Source organism: Sceloporus occidentalis, unplaced genomic scaffold, assembly GCF_023333645.1.
Source record: "Sceloporus occidentalis isolate IW3139 unplaced genomic scaffold, rSceOcc1.0.p SCAF_111, whole genome shotgun sequence".
NCBI lineage: Eukaryota > Metazoa > Chordata > Lepidosauria > Squamata > Phrynosomatidae > Sceloporus > Sceloporus occidentalis.
In genome coordinates this window covers 819769-834750 of record NW_028317091.1, presented here as the reverse complement: position 1 = coordinate 834750, position 14982 = coordinate 819769, and the positions used below count along the sequence as shown (strand labels likewise).

The 14982-nt window shown below is 37.0% G+C and overlaps 6 non-coding genes across 6 annotated transcripts; 2 read left to right on the top strand and 4 right to left on the bottom strand.

Annotated features, from left to right (window-relative positions):
• Nucleotides 1–189: 189 nt before the first annotated feature.
• Nucleotides 190–262, top strand: TRNAA-CGC (transfer RNA alanine (anticodon CGC)). The gene has a single exon. It is a non-coding gene; the product is annotated as a tRNA-Ala (tRNA).
• Nucleotides 263–399: 137 nt separating this feature from the next.
• On the top strand, nucleotides 400–472 carry TRNAA-CGC (transfer RNA alanine (anticodon CGC)). Its single transcript has one exon. It is a non-coding gene; the product is annotated as a tRNA-Ala (tRNA).
• Nucleotides 473–3876: 3404 nt separating this feature from the next.
• Nucleotides 3877–3962, bottom strand: TRNAY-GUA (transfer RNA tyrosine (anticodon GUA)). The gene is given in 2 exon segments: nucleotides 3877–3912; nucleotides 3926–3962. It is a non-coding gene; the product is annotated as a tRNA-Tyr (tRNA).
• Nucleotides 3963–4114: 152 nt separating this feature from the next.
• TRNAG-UCC (transfer RNA glycine (anticodon UCC)) lies at nucleotides 4115–4186 on the bottom strand. The gene has a single exon. It is a non-coding gene; the product is annotated as a tRNA-Gly (tRNA).
• Nucleotides 4187–6323: 2137 nt separating this feature from the next.
• Nucleotides 6324–6409, bottom strand: TRNAY-GUA (transfer RNA tyrosine (anticodon GUA)). Its single transcript is given in 2 exon segments — nucleotides 6324–6359; nucleotides 6373–6409. It is a non-coding gene; the product is annotated as a tRNA-Tyr (tRNA).
• Nucleotides 6410–6568: 159 nt separating this feature from the next.
• TRNAG-UCC (transfer RNA glycine (anticodon UCC)) lies at nucleotides 6569–6640 on the bottom strand. Its single transcript has one exon. It is a non-coding gene; the product is annotated as a tRNA-Gly (tRNA).
• Between the last annotated feature and the right edge of the window lie 8342 nt (nucleotides 6641–14982).

Here is a 14982-nt window from a genome sequence, read left to right as displayed (position 1 = left end):
TCTCCCTCTCATTATTTCAAGTCTTTTTCAAAGACCAGCTTCCATTAGTGACTCTTTTTCTCAACTGACAGGGTGCTAGGAACAAAATAAAAAGAGCCTTTATTGGAAATGAAGATGGTCTTACAAGTTTCTTTTCTTTAGGACTTTAAAAAGAAAAAAAAAGTTAACTTCTAAGGCTTAACAGTGTGTGGGGGATTAGCTCAAGTGGTAGAGCGCTCGCTTCGCATGTGAGAGGCAGCGGGATCGATACCCGCATTCTCCAGATTCTTTTTAGAGGCTGTAATTGGAAGGAGGTCAGATTTATTGTACTGCACATATTTTTGCAATCTTATCTGTTACAAATTGTGTTTGTTGGATGAACCACTCATCATGTTTGTTGGATCAAGCACTCGTCGTGTAGGGGGATTAGCTCAAGTGGTAGAGCGCTCGCTTCGCATGTGAGAGGCAGCGGGATCGATACCCGCATTCTCCAGATTCTTTTTAGAGGCTGTAATTGGAAGGAGGTCAGATTTATTGTACTGCACATATTTTTGCAGTCTTATCTGTTACAAATTGTGTTTGTTGGATGAAGCACTCATCATGTTTGTTGGATCAAGCACTCATCGTGTAGGGGGATTAGCTCAAGTGGTAGAGCGCTCGCTTCGCATGTGAGAGGCAGCGGGATCGATACCCGCGTTCTCCACAAGTTTTTTTTTTGTTTTTTTTTTATTATTATCTAAGACACTGTAAAAACACGTTACACAATATATAAGAGATGTGAATCTTGGGTATGAGTATCTCTAGCTACTTAATAAGTAATTAGAATGAGATAATCAAAATAATGAAGACTCAATGCACTTTATGAGACATATTATATATTTCACTTGATTTATAGGTTACACTTAGTTTTTTTTTTGAAAATTGCTCTGTTGTAAAAAAAAGATCTTTTTTTTTTTATTATTTATTTTTTTATTTTTATATTTTTATTTTTATTTTTTTTTTCTCCCTATTTTCTTAGGAATAATATGGGCACCTATATACTTAGCTGATAATTTTTATAACCTATACCTAGACTCCAACTGTCATCTGATCGATGGCATTAATTATCCGCACTATCAGAGGGGAGAATTGGTGCGGTTGTAGGCGAATACATCGGTGGATGTTATCCCTACAAATTTGTTTAATGTTTTTAATTATTGTCTTGTTTTTTTGTGGATTCCATGTTTATGTTTTACGAAAGACATACAATGTGAGACCCATTGGGAGAATAAGTAAGATTGTTAAACTAACCAAAGATGATTAGGTTCGGTACGATAAATACCCAAGGCCTTAATTCGACCCAAAAAAAACATATAGTATTGCAAAGGTTATGGCAAGAAAAAATAAACATATGTTTCCTTCAGGAAACACATTGGCGTCTGGGGGACAATAATACCTTAAGAAATCAGAGATTTTCGTATTCCATACAGGCATCAATAAAAACAAAGAAAAAAAGAGGTGTAGCCATATTATTTTCTAAAGATCTGGATTTAAAATTTAAATACGTAGAAACTGATCCCGATGGCAGATATATTATAGCAATTGTTGAAATTAATAATATATTATTCACATTAGTAAATGTATATGCACCCAATACTTCCCCAGCTCGATACTTATCTAATCTTTTGGGAAAAGTTCAGAAGGTAAAACAGGGTTTTCTAATATGGATGGGAGACTTTAATTGTATATTAGATCACCATCTAGATAAAATGTCTTCAAAGAGAATTATTAAGGATCGAAATCTCCTCCTGCAAGCCCAGAGATTCCAAGCTTTGTTAAAAGCGCATGCGTTATTTGATATTTGGAGAATGGCCCATCCTACAGAAAAAGATTTTACATGTTTTTCTAAAACACATAATTCATATTCCCGTATTGATTTAATTCTGGGAGAATGTAACTTAGCACTAAAAGCAAAAAACATTAAAATACATGAAACAACATGGTCTGACCATAATTTAGTTACTATGGATTTGGAAGAGAAGGGGGAAAAATTTAGAACAGAATGGAGATTGAACCATAAACTAATGGAAAAATCAGAAGACATTGAATATATAAAAAAAGCATCCCAGCTTTACTTTAATGAAAACACACTAACCCAAAGAGTATTGAAAAAGAAAACAAAAGGCTCACTTAGCGTTGAGTAGGTTTTTGTTGCTTTAATTCTCCCTCTCATCATTTCAAGTCTTTTTCAAAGACCAGCTTCCATTAGTGACACTTTTTCTCAACTGACAGGGTGCTAGGAACAAAATAAAAAGAGCCTTTATTGGAAATGAAGATGGTCTTACAAGTTTCTTTTCTTTAGGACTTTAAAAAGAAAAAAAAAGTTGACTTCTTGTGTTTAACAGTGTGTGGGGGATTAGCTGAAGTGGTAGAGCGCTTACTTTGCATGTGAGAGGTAGCGGGATCGATACCCGCATTCTCCAGGTTCTTTTTAGAGGCTGTAATTGGGAGGAGGTCAGATTTATTGTACTGTACATATTTTTGCAATCTTATCTGTTACAAATTGTGTTTTTTGGACGAGACGCTCGTCGTGTAGGGGCATTAGCTCAAGTGGTAGAGCGCTATTAAACTGTGTATTTAGAAACTTTAGGAGAGAACCTATCTAGAGGACAAGAAATGTTTTTGAGTCTTTTCTCATTGATTGCATTCGCAACCATAAAGAGCTTTTCTTTTCTAATATGTAGGTGGCTAAGAAAACGCACTAACCCAAAGAGTATTGAAAAAGAAAACAAAAGGCTCACTTAGCGTTGAGTAGGTTTTTGTTGCTTTAATTCTCCCTCTCATCATTTCAAGTCTTTTTCAAAGACCAGCTTCCATTCCAGCTTCCTTTATGCCCATCTCATGGTGATGGGGCTGCCCTGAGAACAAGAGCAGTATGATCAGGTTTTAAAATAAATTTGTCCGGTGTAATTCACTTTTCCCGCAGTGACAGTTTCTTTTACATAAATAGAATTTTCTGAAGGGACAAATTATACATATTACATATAAAACATATACACTTTATGAAACGATGTGGACACCCCTCCTAATTATTGAGTTTAGGTATTTCAGCCACATCCATTGCTAACAGGTGTATAAAATCAAGCACATAGTCAACCATCTCCCTAGACAGACATTGGCATTATGTCTCCCTTTTCCTCTTCATCTATCTTTGTTCTCTTTATCTCCCAACCCTTTCTCTTTACCTCTCCCTGCTTGTCCACTTTTTCTTTACCGCTACCTTTTGTCACTTCCTCTCCCCTTTTCTTTAATCTATCCTCCTTTTCTTTAATCTCTCCATTTTCATTATCTTTCCTCCTGTTGCTTTTTATATAATCTCTCTAATCTATTCCTCCCGTTTCTGATGTTCCTTGACCAGCCCAAAGAGGTAAGGAATCTGCCCCAGTATTTTGAGGTGGCTATTCAGGTAAGGGGAGCGCTTTAGATGTTGGGGAATATGATTAATGCTATTTGATTTGACCAACTAGCAACAAAGGGTTCCAATAAAAACTAGCTTCCCATACCGGGAGTCGAACCCGGGCGAAAACCAGGAATCCTAACCGCTAGACCATATGGGATACGTGTCTCCACCCTGCACACACCACATGGGATGGTGTATGTGACAGAGCATCCACAGATCCTATAGGAGGTGAACCTTTTTATTTTAAAATACAGCTGTAATGCCTGTCAGTCCGCGGCTGCAGTTCATGAGTTCCTGTTCCAATGATCTTTGTGAGATGCGTCAGAGTTATAGTTTCTTTAGATCTTCCCAGATAAAGTGGTCCTTTTGCTGACCACGAAATTCGCACCTAAAGTCCACTCTTCACTCTGTAGGATCAACCTACCATTTTTTTTCCCGTCTCACAAAAATATAAAGCTTCCTTCGAGCCGGAATCGAACCAGCGACCTAAGGATGTCCGATTATTTTCTACAGTCCTCCGCTCTACCAGCTGAGCTATCGAAGGTTATGCTTCAGTGCGCTGTCCATGCTGACTGTACCTGGAGCAGCCCCTCACTCACCAACAATGCGTGTTACAAGCTAAATCAAGTTGAAGGGTTAACATTGCAAACGGCTTGAAACTTACTGAATAGACCCGAATGTGTAAAAATCTATTTTTGCGTTGGCCGGGAATCGAACCCGGGTCAACTGCTTGGAAGGCAGCTATGCTCACCACTATACCACCAACGCTGGACAGAGAGATAGGCTTTTAATCTAGAGATGGGAAGGTCCGGAAAAAAAACATTTTCCTCCCGTTTTTTTCCAAAGCCATTTTTTGTTTGTGGGAAATGATGTCATATCCCGGAGCTCAGACTCAGCAGCACTCAGAGGATGCTCACTTTCTATGGAGGTTGCGTAACGTTTTCTTTAATTTCATAAAAATGAACCCTGCTGATGATGTCCTGGGAAAGGCTGGGTTTTGTGACCCTTGAGTTTTAGGATAATGTGAGTTAGATCCAGTCTGATATACAACGAAGGTAAAAGAAGTGTGGAACCAGTTTTCACAGAGCCCGATAGATCTGCTACATGGGTGGTTTTAGGAGTTCTGCATATGTAGATGTTATTGTGTCATTTTTCAGCCTTTAGCAGAATTTAGTTTTATGTGGAATATGGAATGTTTCATCAGAACATTTAGAAATGTGGCCGACCTTCAGGAAATGTTAAAAATTGTCATCTTCTGCCTTGGTCCGATCCTCTTCTCTGGCCTGGCTTGTTTCTACACTTAAGCTTCTATAGCGTAGCGGTTGTACTGTTTGCCTTTTCGACAAAGGTCCCCGGTTCAAAACTGGGTAGAAACACTTCTTATCGTTATTCCCATTTAAAATACAGAACCGATGATTCATCACCAAAGAGGGCAATCTGCTCCTCAGTTTTGTACCAGAAGGTGGTGCTGTTGCCCTAGGTCTTGGCCTAGTCAAGAAAATGGTGGTCAATCTACTGATGTCTTTCTTTCAGGTAAATGACTGGTGCTTCACATACTTTTTGCTTTGTTGCTTTAGTGTATTCCTTTGTTTTTCTTGTTTGTAATTTGGATTTTGAGATGATTTTTCCATGATATGTTTGAACCTGATGCAGAACTCACTATAACTATAAAATGAAATACCTGGTCAGTATATTGTGGTGCTATAAAATCTATACATACAATGTAATGTTGTTATAAATACACCTGTTTTGTGATTCGTACGGATAGTTACCTATAAGTTGTCGGTGGCCAGACTGGGGATAACTAAGCAGCACTGGCAGTTTCAGGAATTCCACCCTTCCTCCAGCAATCATCAGATATAGAAGATATAATACTTGATCCCTTTATGCCCATCTCATGGTGATGGGGCTGCCCTGAGAACAAGAGCAGTATGATCAGGTTTTACCATAAATTTGTCCGGTGTAATTCACTTTTCCCGCAGTGACAGTTTCCTTTACATAATTTTCTGAAGGGACAAATTATACATATTACATATAAAACATATACACTTTATGAAAGGATGTGGACACCCCTAATTATTGAGTTTAGGTATTTCAGCCACATCCATTGCTAACAGGTGTATAAAATCAAGCACATAGTCGACCATCTCCCTAGACAGACATTGGCATTATGTCTCCCTTTTCCTCTTCATCTATCTTTGTTCTCTTTATCTCCCAACCCTTTCTCTTTACCTCTCCCTGTTTGTCCACTTTTTCTTTACCGCTACCTTTTGTCACTTCCTCTCCCCTTTTCTTTAATCTATCCTCCTTTTCTTTAATCTCTCCATTTTCATTATCTTTCCTCCTGTTGCTTTTTATATAATCTCTCTAATCTATTCCTCCCGTTTCTGATGTTCCTTGACCAGCCCAAAGAGGTAAGGAATCTGCCCCAGTATTTTGAGGTGGCTATTCAGGTAAGGTGAGCGCTTTAGATGTTGGGGAATATGTTTAATGCTATTTGATTTGACCAACTAGCAACAAATGGTTCCAATAAAAACTAGCTTTCCATACCGGGAGTCGAAGCCGGGCGAAAACCAGGAATCCTAACCGCTAGACCATATGGGATACGTGTCTCCACCCTGCACACACCACATGGGATGGTGTATGTGACAGAGCATCCACAGATCCTATAGGAGGTGAACCTTTTTATTTTAAAATACAGCTGTAATGCCTGTCACTCCGCGACTGCAGTTCATGAGTTCCTGTTCCAATGATCTTTGTGAGATGCGTCAGAGTTATAGTTTCTTTAGATCTTCCCAGATAAAGTGGTCCTTTTGCTGACCACGGAATTCGCACCTAAAGTCCACTCTTCACTCTGTAGGATCAACCTACCATTTTTTTTCCCGTCTCACAAAAATATAAAGCTTCCTTCGAGCCGGAATCGAACCAGCGACCTAAGGATGTCTGATTAATTTCTACAGTCCTCCGCTCTACCAGCTGAGCTATCGAAGGTCATGCTTCAGTGCGCCGTCCATGCTGACTGTACCTGGAGCAGCCCCTCCCTCACCAACATGGTATGCATTGTGTTACAAGCTACATCAAGTTGAAGGGTTAACATTGCAAACGGCTTGAAACTTACTGAACAGACCCGGATGTGTAAAAATCAATTTTTGCGTTGGCCGGGAATCGAACCCGGGTCAACTGCTTGGAAGGCAGCTATGCTCACCACTATACCACCAACGCTTTTTGTTTCCTACGTTTTGGTAATCAATTCCTGAGTGTTAGAAGCTGGACGCGGATGCTAAGCGTGGCAGAGTGCCAATAAAGCTCCAATAAAGTTGGAAGCGGTAACCGTGAGTTTCCTGGCTACTGGCTATTACACTCTTGATATCTCTAAATGAAATTACTAAAACCTGAATTAAACCAACAAGAAATACATGAAACATACGAACTGTATATATATATATATATATAAATACATTAATTTTTTGAAATAACATTCTATATTGCTATTGAAGATACCTTTCATCTTCTGAAATCTGATGTGTATGAATCTGCATATAATTTACACTAATTCGCCTTAAATAGATTTCGGTTTAAAGGCGTATAGACCTTTATAGGTCTCTTCTCTAAAGATAAAAGCGGGCAATGATAATGCCTCCAAAAGGTGACAAAACTGGCACGGGTGATAAAGAGGAAAAATCTAAAATGTCTGTGAAAACAAAGAAACTTCCTCCAATTAGTGCCTACTATTCTCCTAAAAGTCAAACGGATACTTCTGTCTTATCATCTAAATCGTCTCCAGATCGACTAAATGAGATTAGTATAACCAACCCGCCAGATTATATTACAAAAACCAATTTGATGATGGCACTAGATTCTTTATATATTAAAATTAAAGCTGATTTGGACCATAATCTTAAAGAATATAAGGAAGAAATGACCCATATGAAGGTCACTTTAGCTGCTCAATCAAAAGAAATTACTATGTTACATTTGGAAATTAAACAGCTTCAATCTCAAAATGAAGTATTAAAAGCAGATTTAACAAGACAAGATCTTAAACTTGCAGACCTAGAAGACAGGTCACGCAGACAAAATCTTAAAATTCGTGGGATATCTGAAGATGTGATAGAACTGGAACCGTACTTGATGGAACTACTTTCAACATATATAGATTGTCCAAACTACGGTCCGATATTAATTGAAAGAGCCCATAGACTTCCGCTGCCTCCTAACTGGACACAAACAAATACACCTAGAGATGTTATCATTTGTTTTGCCAACTATAGAATTAAAGAAGATCTAGTTAAAGAAATGAGAAGGAACCCTACTAAAATTGCAAAATTTGCATCCTTAACTACGTATCTCGATCTTTCACGTGCAACCAGAATACACAGAAAAAAATATTCTGATATTACTACCTGTTTACGGCAAAATAATATTATTTACTCCTGGGGTTTTCCCACAAAATTACGAATTAATTATCAAGGGAAAATCTATATTTGCAATGATCCTATACAAGCAAAGGACAATTTACTGAAATGGAATCTTACCATATAAGACTCTCTAATCTATAGAAGAAAATTTATGTTGTTTTTTGGTTCTTTTTTATTTAAAATTTTTTATTTATTTTTTTCCTTTTTTTTTATTTTTTTTTTTAATTTATGATATAAAGTATAAGATATTACCATATTATTACCTAAAATACTATTCTAATTGGGAAATATTATGATTGGTTTATTCATTGAGTTGGCAATGCACTGGTTGGAAATTATATGTTATGTGTTATAATTTTAGTCCTGTCACTAAGCTGGTAATGTAATGGTTGGATAAGATATAAATGATATAAATGGTTGATAACAATATAAAAGATACAATAGATTACTTAGGATATAGATTATCACAAATTCTTAAATTTATTTTTTCCTTTTTTTTTTTTTCTTAAAAATATTAGATAAAATTATGGGACTCACAGAGACTCACAGAGATATATTAGTACTGTTAATCTTTGGATAAGATATTTTCACAAAGCTAGAATTGAGATATTAGGATAGGAAAATTTAAAAGACACTAATATATACTTATGACACATTATATATATGGGTGAATAGTAATAGATTTATTAGAATAAATCACTTGAGAAGAAGGAGACTTCTATTATAGCTATTAACATAAATTTCCTTTCTGATACATATATTGGCAAAAACCTATGATCATATACTAATATAGGTATGTCTATATATATATATACCACTATACCACCAGCGTAAAGGTCAAATACGCGGTGACATACCCGGAAATACACATACAAATCATTATAAAAGAACAGACATAACGAACAGAAATACTTACAGATCGCTGATTTTGCTGACACACGCAGAGACCTGCACCAATTGAATTTCCTGAAGAAGCCTAAGGGCGAAACGCGTAGAAAAAGACTCAATTGGACTTTAACCTATGCCTGTATATGCATTTTATGCATGAAAAAACTGTGAGTGCATTTCTATTTGGTATATGCTTTTTACCTAAGATACTGCACCATTTTAAGTTTGTTTGTTAGATTTTCATTGAAGAATATTAAAGCCTCTTTACAGTCCATATTGAAGGGTTGGATTTGCCTCTTTTTCTTGTGACTGCAATATATCACCTAATCACCAATATTGGAAGTACAATCTACACTATATTGTGTTGTTTTCTACCTTTTCCTATATATGTTCCTGCGCCCCATACAATTTTGGTTTGTTCGTATTTTCACACTTTGAGGAAGAGTGTTGTTTGGGAGCTGCGGTCCAATTAGGGAAGTATTATTTTAATTTAGTTTTCATTATACCTCACCTGAGTGACACGTGTTATTTGGTTTTTTTCGTTTCACGACATTTTCTCTATATACCATGCATTAGCAAGCTTCTATCCTATCTATAGAATGCCTGTTCAGCAAATCCTTCATTCCATATTTTAAGGTCAAGGAAACCTTGAAGCTTATTATTGAAACCTATTAATATATCTTAATAATCATTTATTTATGAACAATGATTACATATCTTTGACTATTGCCTATACCAATAATTATATATGGTCCATTTCATATTACTAGGGTTAAAAGAGATGTTAAATGTGTTAGAATCTTTTACAATTCCCCCTGATGATAGGATAATATCCTTATCATATATTTTCAAATACACACATTTACTCACCATTCGTATCACATTCGTATCACATTTATACTACAATCACATCACACTTTAACTGGGACCATATGATAATCATTAGCATGAGACACCCTTTTCTCTACATTTGTTATGGAATGAGAGGATTGTGCTCTTTTTATCATTTCCCTTAATATTCCATCTCCCTTATCTACTTCATACTTAACATGTTTATATATCTTACTTATTCTACACATAAGAAAACTTTGATAAACAATACATAATAAAACAAGTATAGCTATAATAACAATTGGATTTAACAATATATTCCCAGCTGCTGATTTTACCGAAGATTGTGACCACATATTTACTGATTTTTTTTAAATTTGACCACCAATTAACTCCAGACATATCATTCCATTGATGTTGAATTTGTTCTAATTCACCTTGTTTATGTTGGAAAACAATTTCTGCATCTTTCAATTGTTGCTTTAATATGGCCAATAATCCCTTATCTTTCTTTATTTCCTCTGTCCATGTTTTCCAAGGAAAATGGTCTATCTGTGTCAGATTAAATTGCTGAGGTAGTGTTCTTAAACGCTCTGTACCTATAGTGGAGACATTAAACTTTTTCCCATCTATCTCCAACTTTTTCAAATCACCTTCTATGCAATATAATCCTCTGTGAAGAGTATCATTATGCATACAATTTGAAAAGAATGCTCTGATCAATGACTCTTCCTTCATTACTTGAAAACAAACTTTCCCTATCTTTACTTGAGTCATTAATTCATGCATAGATGTAACACTTTCAATCCTGGCTTCACATGATGAATGATTGTGAAAACAAGAATGATAGACAACCTTTTCTTGCCCTGGAAGACATATTACTTTAGAAACAAAATGAAGACAAGCTGAAACATCTAATTGTTCCAGATTTTCCCCATCAAATACAAAATCTGTATACCTTAAATTATAACGAATCTAATTTGTCCAACAATGTCTCTTGATGTATCAATGTCTGATGTCAGGAGTCGATCCACCCGAACTTCTCTTATCTTATGCAATAACAATATCTTCTGTGGTAAATCCTTTGTCTGATCATCAATTTCAATTGGCTTTTGGTACTGTTCAAACAACACAGCAATCAAAAAACTCAGCACCAACAACCATGGAAGTAATATGTAACACGCTATTTTGATGTCACGCTTCTTGTATTGCTGTTTCTCTGGAGGTTCTCTGTCCAATAGTAAACAGTTTTGTTTCTCCATTTTCTTGCAGAACTGTGTTCCTGCAAGAACAGAATTTAGTTAGAAACATACAATTTACACTGGTCAACATGTACCCACAGCTTCTGCTGCCTACGGGTATTTTTCACTGTTTTTTTCTGTTCTTTGAACAAGGATCATAACTTGACCCATTGTGTCGATTATTTCAAACGGTCCTTCCCAATTACTTTCCCAAGGTCCTGCCTTCCTAAAAGTCTTAATCATTACTGATGCTCCTTTCACAAATTTAGATGAGTGAGGCGGTACCATACGCTGCATTCTAGACGCTGCGTGAGGAAGGATTGTTTTTAAATTATCCTGAAGTACCTGTAACCACTTAGTTCTTGCAATGGCATCTTTCTGTGGAGTAGACAAAAACGGTTCATGAGGAAAGATCAATGGCATTTTCCTTCCTGTCATTAATTCAAAAGGTCTATACTGGGTAGTTGAGGAGCTTGTTCCCCTAATACTCATCAATACCAGAGGTACTGCATCAACCCAAGTATTTCCTTTATCAAGTAACATTTTTGCAATTCTAGACTTAATCGTTCTGTTCATTCTTTCTACAATACCTGCGGACTGAGGATGGTATGGAACATGGAATTGTTGACGTACCCCCAGTATTGCGGAAACAGCCTGCATGACTTTGCCAGTAAAATGGCTCCCCCTGTCAGAAGAAATCATCCTTGGGATTCCCCAAGTACAAAAAACATGATTCACCAATGCTTTTGCCGTAGACAAAGCATCATCTTTCCTGACAGGCAACAGTTCTACCCACTTAGAAAATACATCTACCACGACTAATGCATACCTGAGACCTTGTTTACCTGAAGGTAGGGGACCTATGTAGTCAATCTGCAATGTAGACCACGGACCGTCTGCAGGTGCAATTCTTAGAAGTGGTGGCTTTTGTCCTTTAGGCCTGGGGTTTACTTGAGCACAAATGAGACATGACTGAACAACATTTTGTACAGAGTCTTCCATTTTGTCCCAATAAAACTTCTCTTTGAGAATTTCCAGCTATTTTTGCTGACCCACATGACCTAAACTTTCATGATTATAGCGGGTGAATTCCGTCTGCAAGTGTTTAGGCACAACTGGAAGTAAATTACCTTGCATCTCATAACAAACCACTCCATTTTCACAAACAAAGGGAGGTGTTATTTTATTCTTACATTCCACAATGAACGGATCTTTCATCTGTTCATCACTAAATGAAGGTAGATTTGCTTCCTTACTCTTTACTGGTAGTATTTCCAACGGTTCTAGTTCCATCACTATCTCTCCTGCCAAAGCTGCTTCCTTTGCTAGAGAATCTGCTTTCTCATTTCCCAAAGCTAAATCACTAGTTCCTCTGCTATGACCTGGTACTTTGACAATAGCATATCGGTTAGGATTTTTAGAAGCAAGCTCAAAAATAGTCTGCAGTGTATCAACATGACTTAAGATTTTGTTAGATGAATCCACAAAACCTCGTTTTTTCCACACTGGTAAGTAGTCTGTTAGTGAACGTACGACATATGAACTATCGCTATAGATTACCAAAGGATCATTGTTTTCTTTCTCGTTAATTTCCAATACTGTTTTAACAGCTTCAATTTCTGCTCTCTGGGCAGAAAAATGTCCTGGTAGTCTATGCTGAATAGCTCGACCTTTCTTTGGAAACCAAATGGCATATCCGGTATAATACTGTCCTTTCAAGCAAAATCTAGAACCATCTACAAATACTGGTTCATCAGTTTCCTCTACTTCTTTTCTAAAAAGAGATGGATAATCCCCCTGAAATGTCTCAACACACTCATGTGATTCACCCTCATATTGCATTAGTTGAGGGAGCACATATTTAGCTTTATGATCCACTTCAATCTGTTTTGGAGACAAAGACAACAACCAATGTGCAAATCTTTGATGTGACACTCCTGGGATACTTTTTTCAAGAAGCAATTTCAAAGTGGAGTGAGGAGTCTGCAGAATTAGTTTGTTAAACCCAACAATATGTTCAGTCGCCTTAACTGCAAAGTGTACACCCACCAAATGTCTTTCACACGTTTCAAACCCTTTTTCTACAGGTGAAAGGAGTTTGGAAAAATAGCCAACTATTCTCCATTCTTTTCCCTGTAGCTGCAGTAAAACTGCTGAGAAAAATTTACAAGTCCCAGGAATTGTCTTAAAGCTTTGAAAGTTGTAGGTACAGGCAAAGCTGCTACTGTTGCTACTCTTTCCTGCAAAGGACGTCTCTGGCCTGGACTTATCAAAACTCCCAAGTACTGAACCTCTTGTTTCAGTAATTGGACCTTCCTTGGATTTAATTTCAATCCTGACTCGTACAACAGATCAAACAATTCTGCTAACAAGGTGAGGTGTTCCTCCCTACTCTCTGTTGCCAACAAGATATCATCAACATACTGTAGAATACAATCTTGCCTTGAGAATTTTGATAACACTTTTGCCAATGCCTGATGAAACAGACTAGGTGACATGTGCGCCCCTTGTGGTAATCTGCAAAATACATATTGCTCATTCAGAAAAGTAAAAGCAAATTTGTATTGGCAACTCCTCTCTATCTGAATACTGAAAAAACCATTACTAATATCCAGTACCGAGAAAAACTTCGCCTTAGCATTCAATCGAGACATGATGTCAGGGGTATCTGCTACAATTGGTGCCACATTTGGGGTACATTTATTAAACATACGCAGATCTAGAAGCATTCTATAAGAATTATCTGGTTTCTTAACTGCCCATAACGGATAATTTGTCACTGAATTTGATTTGCGTATGACGCCTTGTTGAAGTAGTTCTTCAATAATTTTGGACAAAGGCTCAATTGAATCTGGAGGCAATCGGTACTGTTTCTGAGCTATGGGATCTATTCCTTCCACTTTAACAACAACATCTTTCATTGTCCCTACCTCATTCTTAGACTGAGCCCATAACGAGGGATGTTTCTGCACAATTTCTACAAGAGTCAAGTCATTACAATCCATTTGTGGCCAAACATGATTTGGGGATACCTCCTCAATTAAATTGATAACGCCCACTATACTATAGTCACTTGGATCTATTACTACAGGCCCTTTAAGGTTATTACTTCTCCAAATCACTTGATTCCCTAAGTCAATGACCCAACCTCTTTCTCTCATTACGTCAGCCCCTAAGATATTTTCTGAGCTAGGACAATGCCAGATATCAATTTCAGTACACAAATAGCCAGGAATCTCAAACAAAACACCAGTAACTAAAGTTGCTGAAGTATTACCTTTACCACTAAAACCTACAATCGTGCAAACAGGTGAATTAGATGTTATAGGCAAAGCTTGATTAGTCACACTTAATTGAGCTCCTGTATCAATTAGGAATGTAATCTCTTTTCCCTGTAATTTTCCCTTGACATATGGTCTGCAACAGTTGTCAGTTGACACTGGAGCTACATAGGTCAACTTACAGAGTGATTGATTCTTATCTAGTCACTGAGAGGGCGTCAGACCCCCCCTGACATTCTTTCCTGTTACATTAGTAGCAGTACTATTTGTTGTCAGCTCTTGCACCTGTCTTATTAGTGGAGTGTATGGGGACGTTGACTTAAACTGTTCACCAGTAGGTGGGGCTGTTGGCACCAGCCCATTCTCTTTCCCAAAATTTTGTGTTCTAGGGACAAATTTTCTATTTTTAAGAAATTGTTTACACTGCCACTTCAAATGTCCTCTTTTACCACAATGATAACAACTAACATTTGGTCTGAATATCTTTTGGTTAGTATTATCAAATCGTTCAAAATTAGTAGGATTAGTTTGTGGCATTCCAGCCGTTTGTCAATTGGTTCCTGTACTGTAGATACTTTTACCTTTACAGTTGACATTTTCATTGCTCTTCTAATACGATCAATGAATATGGCTGCTTCTTGCAAACTAGGTTTTTCAGAGGCAAGCTGAACTGATACAGGATCTAGATATTTAAATTTCCTTACAAATGCTATAATCATTGCCTGTGGTTCATCTCCATCTTCAATTCCCATTACCATTCTATAGGCTTTCTCAAATTTCAACAAAAATGCAAAGGGATCATCTTGCAGATTTACTTTTAGAGATTCAATTAAGTCAAGAGATGGAGATGAGTCACCAGTTGTGAACAGAATTAATTGCTTCAATCTATCCATGTCATTTGCATG